The sequence below is a fragment of the Fukomys damarensis genome, unplaced genomic scaffold (assembly GCF_012274545.1).
Source record: "Fukomys damarensis isolate Sample0158 unplaced genomic scaffold, DMR_v1.0_HiC HiC_scaffold_4, whole genome shotgun sequence".
Lineage (NCBI taxonomy): Eukaryota > Metazoa > Chordata > Mammalia > Rodentia > Bathyergidae > Fukomys > Fukomys damarensis.
In genome coordinates, this window is record NW_022900916.1 from 24,339,388 (window position 1) to 24,348,271 (window position 8,884).

Here is an 8,884-nt window from a genome sequence, read left to right on the forward strand (position 1 = left end):
AAAAAAAAAAAAAAAAAAAAAAAAAAAAAAATCCATAAATTTGTGTGTGTTAGACATGAGGTTCTACCTCCGTGGCTGTGTTTGAAAAAAAAGAAAACTTCTAAAATTTAATCTAGGAAAAGTGATTCTTCTAGCTTTTAGCTAAAGAGATTGCACACTAATTAAATGGAAGTGCCCATCAGGATTAAAGCAAGATGTTCCATGAAAGGAAAAGCCTTTAATAATGCAGAAAGCAGAAAATATATTAAAATATCTTTAGAATAAACAGTTATAAGAAAGAAGATTTTTTTCACCTAGGTCATTTTATTAATCCTAATTAAGAATCTTTTAAAAATAAAAATCCAAAAAGCCTTGAGCAAGGGGCAGCTTCAATCCCATGGCAGAATCAAGCACTTTTGAAGCACTTCAGCTAAGATCTTTCCGTGTAGCACTTGTTCTAAGAAATCTTTCTATTTGCTGCCTCTGTCTCCAACACACATTCCAAATTTTATGCATAGCTCCTAAACATGAATGATTTGTCATCTTCTCTCCTATATTCAAAAGTCACAAAATGTGAAATATCATTTTGCTTTTTCTAAAAAAAAACAAGAGAAGTACAATTTCTGACGATAGCTAGGCCTATGGAACAGCAAATGTTTTAGAACTTAGATGATGGTTTCAGAGACATACCCAATAGTATTTTCCTCTGTAAACTATCTATTCTTAGAATATGCTGAATTTTTTAAAATAAAAAAATACATAGAATCTGTAATTATCTTAATATAACTATTTCAGTGAAGAAAATAAAGCCCTAACTTACTTAGTTGGAACTTTCATGAGAGCTCAACATTTTCATATTGTTTTTCAAGATGTACTTCCTGAATTCATTTCTATCTACACTTTAACACATGTTCTAAAGGAAAACAAGCCACACTGCTCACTTCCAGAGTTTTGATTTCCTTGAATTACAAATAGTCTCTTAAAAGTTTCAAGACTAATTTGTCTGGAATGTGCAAGGCCCTAGGTTCAATACCGACCCCCACAAAAATGAGACAAAATAAAACTCTTATCACTACATTAGTTTCAAAAGGGTTGGCCTAGATTAGGAGGCAACATGAGAGGCAAAGAAACATTTCTGTTTTTGTGTACTTTGATGCTTCTTTGGATATAAGCCACTCACTTGTCTGTCATCACTTCCTTTCCTTTTCCCACTCATTCTGCCTGATTTCTTCCAAGACGCTGTGTTTCTTTACCATTTACTGAGTTCTGCGTATAAAAATGAAATATGTGTCAGAAATTTGTAAGCAATAAATATCGAGTATAATGCTTGGAACAGTTTGAAAGAGAAAGCTTTCTTCAGAATGGACTACTATTAAGGAACTATTTCTCTAGTATTCAACTCTAACTTAACTTTAACGCTTTACTCGATCATGGAAAAGTAATTTTCTGAAGAACTAGCTACTCTCTGGGGCCTTCGATGAGGCCCTCAGTTGTCTCATCTGAAGTAGGATCCAAATGTTAGGACAAGTCAAAGCACATGTTGAGTTTATAGGACTGCTTCCTTTTAATATTCTTTATCAAGATTATTTGCCAGCAGATAAGGCCTTTGAGAGGCTGTGGTTAGAAACTAGCACTGTACCAAAATACTTAACGGAGTCCCCTATCCCTTTGCTTAGAAAGCAACATATTGAATGCCACACTAATTGTAAATTACCTTCAAAGTTGCTAGAATGTAAGTTACTAGAGGAAAGATATGTCCACCAGCATACACCAAGAGAGCAGAGCAATGTTTTGCACATTACAACTCGATAAATATTTGTTGATTGAATAAAGTTAGAAGATAGGGTTCAGCATTAGAGATTTGTGTATGGGAAATGGGAACAAAGAGGCATTTGCAATCAACTGTGTAAAGAGATGTCATGGGCCCTGTTATGGTTTGGGTTGAGAATGTCCCCCAAAGGCCTCATGTGCTCATAGATGGCACTGGAAGGGGACTGAGTCATGGAGACGACCTATCTGGCTTGCTGTTAGGAGGTGGGCTAGGTAGGAAGAGATGGGTCACTGAGGGTGTGGCCTGGCATGGTGCATCTCTCCCTCTCTGACCCCTCCCTTGTCTCTGTTTCTCGCTGCCTTGAGATGAGCAGTTTTGCCCTGCTCAGCCAGTCCACCATGCTGTTGCTGTGTTTCAGCCCACTTAATATGGACTGAAAGTTCTGGAGCCAAACAAACCTCTTTTCCTTCAAGTCAGGTATTGCGTCTCAGTGATGAGGAAAGTAGCCCCTAACAGATATCAATCACTTGAGCAGGTTTACATTTCAGGAGGGTTAGATCTTCCTTTTAAATGTAACTGACTCATAGGGATGCTGGCTGGCAAAGGAATATAGAAGCAAAAGCAATAATATTTTGATCTGCACATCTGAACATTTTGATTCTAAAGTTCTATTAATGATAATGGCTTTTCCCCAATTTGCAGAAAATAATTGAGTTAGTGAAGACTATATTTCTAATTTTGAGTTTGTCTCTGTGGAAAATCAGCAGCATGGCCATAAGGAATCTTGAAATTTAGACTAAATTCATCACTGGGAAATTGACTGTCCGAACTTTGACAAGTTGGGGTCTCTCTGTATCTCAATTTAATAATCTGTAAGATGGGTTTAAAGCCATCGATTCCACCCTCCTCCAGGGTTCTATAAAAACCCACAAACTGAGATGACTGTGATATAAAATGATAAAACTGTCAAGGTAACCAAGATATATAAGCAAGAAAGAATAGTGTGTTGGACCTGTGTATTGACATAAGAATTTACTTTTTTTTTTTTGGTACCCGGGATTGAACTCGGGTCCTTGCGCTTGCAAGGCAGGCCACCGAACCGCTAAGCTAAATCCCCAGCCCAAGAACTTATTTTCATTGCTACTCTAGAACAACTCAGGGAACTAGATCATTTTGATCATGTCTTCTGGAAACCCGGGGATCTCTGCCTTTGGCAGCTGTGATGGAACTCACAGTTTTCTGGTGTTGAAGAAGGCAGCTCTGGTTCAATATCAGAGTAGTGACTACTCTTCAAGATAAGTCATCTCCTCAGCTCCAGTGAACCATGGCCACAGTGAGCAAAGCTCCTTGCAATAAAGAGTAAATGAGAACGATGCATAAGAGATTTGTAATCATGATAAAAATGCATATTTGCATATTAGTTTTCTGCAGATACAAGAATTCAATCAGGTTTTCTAATTCAGATCTAGTCCTTTTGTCATTATTCCAGAATTAGACTTGCTGTTAGATGAAATTTATGATCATTCCATGTACACAGAGAAAATAACTGTGCTGTTATGGCGTATTAATTGGTATATGCTTCATTAAAATATCGTCCTTAAGACCATACTCCTCCTGTAATCCCAGCACTTGGAGGTGAAGGCAGGAAGATTGCCATGAGTTCAAAGCCAGCCTGTGCTACTTAGTGAGTTCAAGGCCTGAATTAATAGTGAGACCCTATCTCAAACAAACAAACAAACAAACAAAACAAAGCAAGACCACCCCCTTGGGAACTAATTATAGTTCAAGAGATAGTATATAGTATTCTTTGTACATGGGCTGATGGGTTTTATGGTCAACCTTAATGCTCAGGTCTATATATACATTATCTGTAGCTGCGCTGCAGAGGTCTCCATGACGGAGACCATGTACACTGCCCACCCTGTAAAGACCTGGGCTGGGCTGACAGTGTCACTTCTGTTGCCTCCCCTGCCTTCTCTTGTCCTCCTTGGCAGCTGCCCTCCCTCTCTGCCTCCCTCTTTTGGTCCCTTGCTCCCTGCAGGGAAGGTCTCCTAATTGCCAGCTTCCTGGCTCTTGCCTTTCTCCTGGTAGTTCATACCTATATACATAAAAGTTAAAAAGAAAAGAAAAACAGAATAGTTTTTTTGGGGGTAAGAAGTTAGAAGTTAGTTCTTATGAACTGGGGTGGGCTAGGGGGAAGCAGGAAGCAGATTTTAACTGAGGACATTACTGGTGTACCCCACTCCTCCAAACAAATTTTCATGGCTTTGCTTGTGGGTGAAGGTGCAAAATCCACATTTAATATTTTAAAAATATGGTAAAGTACACGTAACAAAAATTACCATTTTAACCATCTGTGGGTGTACAGTTCAGTGACATTTAGTACATTTACATAGTTGTGTAACCACTCCTACCACTATCCATCAGAATTCTTCATCTTTCCAAACTGAAACTCTGTACCTGTTAGTTGATAATTTTCCATTTGCCTTCCTCTCAGGCCCTAGAAATACATAACCTACTTTATGTCTCTATGATTTTGGCTACCATGAAATGGTATACAATATTTGTCCTTTTGTGCCTGATGTATTTCATTTAGAATAATGTGCATAAGGTTCATTTATAGTGTAGCATGTGTCAGAATTTCATTCCTTTTTACTACTGAATAATAGTTCACTATAAGTACAGAATATTACATATTTTGTTTATTCATCTGTCCGTGGGCTTTCGGATTATTCCTCTCAGGCTATTGTGAAGGGTGCTGCTATGAATATTGATACACAATTATCCGTTGGAGTTCATACTTTCAATTTTTGGTGGTATTTTTGGTCCTGAATCATATGGTAATTTTATGCTTAGTCCTCTGAAGAACTGCCTGCCATATTATTTTGCCCAGAGGCTGTATACACAAGGGTTCCAATACCTCCACATTCTCACCACACTTGCTACTTTCTGTTTTCAATAATAACCATCATAGTGGGTATGAAATGGTATTTTCTTGTAGTTTTGGTTTGCATTTCCTAATGATTAGTGATATCGAGCATCCTAATGCTGTTTCTGTTGGTATTTTTTAAGTATACTGAATGGTGGATTTTGTTGTGAAAATTTCATGCATGCACATCACAGACTTTGATGAAAGTTTATTGGCACATTTTAGGTAGACAGTATAATTACATTCATCATTGGGATCTTGTACTTCACATGACTCATCTTAGTTCTTATTTTTTCCATTCCCCAGCCCTCCCTTCACCCCCTCCACCCTTCCCTATTTACAAAGATATTCTTTCCATGTTTTTCCTTTTCACGTATTTTTTTCTTTTCCCTCTTTACCTTTCCCCTACCCTCTCCCACTTCCTCTAGACCTTTTCTTCCTATTACACAATAGCGAGTATACATTTTTGATCCTTATTTAGACTTTTAGTTTTTCACACCAGAGAAACTATTCAGTAATTACACATGCATGACTTATTAATTTCACTTAAGAGCTCGGTCTCGATGTGCATCCAATTAGCTATAAATATCGCCAGTTTCTCATTCTGTATGGCTGAATAGTACTCCATTTTATAGTAAAAAAAAAAAAAAAACCCACCTCCTCTTTATCCAGTCTCCAGTTGATGGCCAATTGGGCTGTTTCCAAATTTTATCTATTACAAACTGTGCTGTTATAAACATGGATGAGCATATATTTCTGTGGTATGATTCTTTTAATGCTCTTGGGAAGGCAGCCAGCAGAGGAATTCTCCTCCTCTTATTCTCCTTTACCTTCTCACCATCCTCTTCCTCTTCTTTCATAGTCTCCTTTCTGCTCTCACGTTGTTTCCCCACCTCCAAATCCATACATGAGAGAAAACACTTTTGAGGCTTATTTTACTTAACGTGACACTCTTCGGCTCCATCCATTTTTCTGCAAATGATATGAGTTCATTTTTTATGCCTGAATAATATTCCACTGTATACATGAACCTCATTTTCTTTACACATTTTCTCACTGGTGAGCACTAAGGATGATTCCATAACTGGGCTGTCACGAATAGTGAGGCTGTAATAATATGGGTGTGATGGTATGCTGACTCTGATTCCTTCAGGTGAATATCAGGGAATGGAATAGCTGGGTCATATGGTAGTTCCAATTTTAGCTTTTTGAAGAACCTCTGTACTAACTTCCCTAGTGCATGTACTAATTTACATTCCTACCAGCAGTGTAGAAGGGTTCCCTTTTCTCTCCGTCCTTGTCAGCATTTGATTTTTTTTTTCTATTTTTGATGATGGTGATTATGGCTGGGGAGAAATGGAATGTCAATGTTGTTTTGATTTGCATTTTCCCGATAGCTAAAGATGATGAGCATTTTTTCATGTAATTATTGGCCATTTATTCTTCCTTTGAGAAGTGCCTGCTTAGTTCTTTTGCTCATTTATTTGTTGGATTACTTGTTCTCTTGGTGGTTTTTTGTTGTTGTTTAGTTTTTTGTTGTTGTTGTTTTTTGTTTTTTGAGACAGGGTCTCACTATGTAATTGAGACTGAACTGGAACTCACTATGTAGCCCAGGCTGGTCTCGAACTCACAGCAATTCTCCTGCCTCAGCCTCCTGAGTGCTGGGATTACAGGAGTGTGCCACCATGCCTGGCTGTTTTTTTTGTTGTTGTTGTTGTTGTTGTTGTTGTTGTTGTTTTTTGGAGTATTTTATATATTCTAGATATTAATCTTCTGTCTGAAAAGTAGCTGACAAGGATTTTTTTCTCCCATTCTGTAGGCTTTTTCACTTTGTTGGCTGTTTCCTTTGCCATGCAGAAGACTTTTGATTTAGTGCAATCCCACTTGTCAATTTTTACTATCATCTCCTGAGCTATTGAGTCCTATTCAGAATGCCATTGCTTATGTCGGCTTTGTGAAGTATTTTCCTCTAGTAATTTCAAAGTTTCAGGTCTTCTAATTAGGTCTTTTATCAACTTTGAGTTGCATTTTGTACAAGCTGAGATAGGGATCTAGTTTCAATCATCTACATATGGATAGTTAGTTTCCCAGCACCATTTGTTGAGATGGTTTTGTCTCCAACACATATTTTTGTCACCTTTGTCAAGAATTAGATGGTTGTAGTTGTGTGGGTTTGTTTCTGCATCCTCTATTCTATTCCTTTAGTGTATGTGTCTGTTTTTATGCCAATGCCATGTTGTTATGGTGGCTCTATTGTATATTTTAAATCAGGTATTGTGATGCCTGCAGAATTCCTCTTTGTGCTCAGAATTGCTTTGGGATCTTTTGGGTTTCCATATGCATTTTAAGACTTCAGCTTTTAGCCCTGTAAAGAATGACATTAGCATTTTGATGGGAATTATGCTGAATATATAGATTGCTTTTGGTCAAATAGCCATTTTAACAATATTAATTCTGCCCATCAATGAATATAAGTGAACTTTCCATCTTCTAATGTTTTCTTCGATCTTTTTAATTTTCATTGTAGAGGTCTTTTATCTCCTTGGTTGGGTTTATTTCTGTTTTTTAAAATTTTTTTTGAGGCTATTGTGAATTGAGTTGTTTTACTGATTTATTTATTTATTTATTTTTGGTAAGGGGGATCGAATTTAGGACCTTGTGCTTATAAGGCAGAGACAGATGGCAGCACCACTGAGCTAAATCCCTGGTCCTATTTTACTGATTTCTTTCTTAGCAAGTTCATTTTTGACATATAGCGAAGTAAGCAAAATCCAAATTTTTTATGTTTTTTTTTTTTTTTTTTTTTTTTATCTTGATACATCACTGAATATGTTTATCAGTCCTGGGAGACTTCTGGTGGATCCTTCAGCCTTTTCTAGGTATACAATCATATCATCTGCTAAGAGGGATAATTTGACTTCCTCCTTTCCTATTTGCATCCCTTTATTTCTTTCTCTTGGATGATCACTCTGGCTAAAGTTTCTAGTACTATATTGAATAAGAGTGTTGAGAGTGAACATCTTTGTCTTGCTTCTGATTTTAGAGAACATGCTTTTACCTCTTCCTCATTTAGTATGATGTTGGAGTTTTGAATTCACTAAATTTAGCTGGAGAATCAGGGCTCTGCAGCAGAGCTTCACATCACTCATGAGTCTGTACATACCTTTTTGCTGAGCTTGCCACTCTGCAACTGCAACTTCCTGTTGCTGTTCTTCTTCCTGACACCGCTTAGTTCAACCCAGTGGAACCTAGAGGAGAGGAAGGCTGTCTTAGCCACTTTCCAGTCACTGGGCCAACATATCTGACACTCGCAATTTAAAGGAAGAGGAGTCTGTTTTGGCTGGCACTGTCAGTCCATGATTGACTGGCTCCAAGGCAAAAACAGAATGGCAGAGGAGCACGGTGGCAGGACAGATACTCAACCTGTGACAGCCAGGAAGCAGAGAGAGAGAGAGAGAGAAAAGGGGAGATCCTGGGACAAGAATGCCCCTTCTTGTCACACCCCCAGAGACGCACCTCCAACCAGGCCCCACCACCTCAGGGCACATTCAGCTATGAACTCAGCAACGGATGAGCCCACTGAGGAGCACTGCCCTCCCCTGATGCCCTCGCCTTTCACACACGTGAGAATTTGGGGAGACATTTTAGATCCAAACCCTCACGAGGACTTTTGATGTAGACTAGATCAGCATCTCAAGGTGTAGAAAAGGGTGGGTTGTAAGGAGATTGTATATGGAAGGGAAAATGGAAACTCAGTTCCATTCCAGTGTTTTCATGGCTGCTCCATCTTGACCACAATATATGCGTGACCATTATGGGCTCATAGTAAATAACAAATATTTTTTAATTTAACCTTACTTCTTGCCTAATGTCTTAAAGCGAAAGTTGAGTTAAACTTGTGAACTACCTATTTTCCTACAGTTCCAGATAGCAGCCTTTTCAGTGGATACAAGTTGAACATCATCATCCCGCATTAGCAATAAATGGATAATTACTGAAGCTGGATGATGGGTACATAGTCTCTCTACTTTTTTTGGGGGGGTATTGGGGGTTGAACCCAGGACCTCAGAAATGCTGAGCACATGCTCTGCCTCTGGACTACACCTCCAACCCTACTTTTGTATGTGTTTGAAATTTCCCATGATAAAAAATTGACTCAAATAAAAATATCAGGCCCTAACACTGACCTTGTGATGGAAGAGACC

The 8,884-nt window shown here is 38.2% G+C and overlaps 1 long non-coding RNA gene across 1 annotated transcript; it reads right to left on the bottom strand.

Moving 5' to 3' along the window:
- Window positions 1–1,165: 1,165 nt before the first annotated feature.
- LOC104874131 lies at window positions 1,166–7,921 on the bottom strand. Its single transcript, XR_783666.2, has 3 exons — window positions 7,843–7,921; window positions 2,984–3,096; window positions 1,166–1,245 (listed from the first exon to the last, which is right to left on the bottom strand). It is a non-coding gene; the product is annotated as an uncharacterized LOC104874131 (long non-coding RNA).
- Window positions 7,922–8,884: the final 963 nt, after the last annotated feature.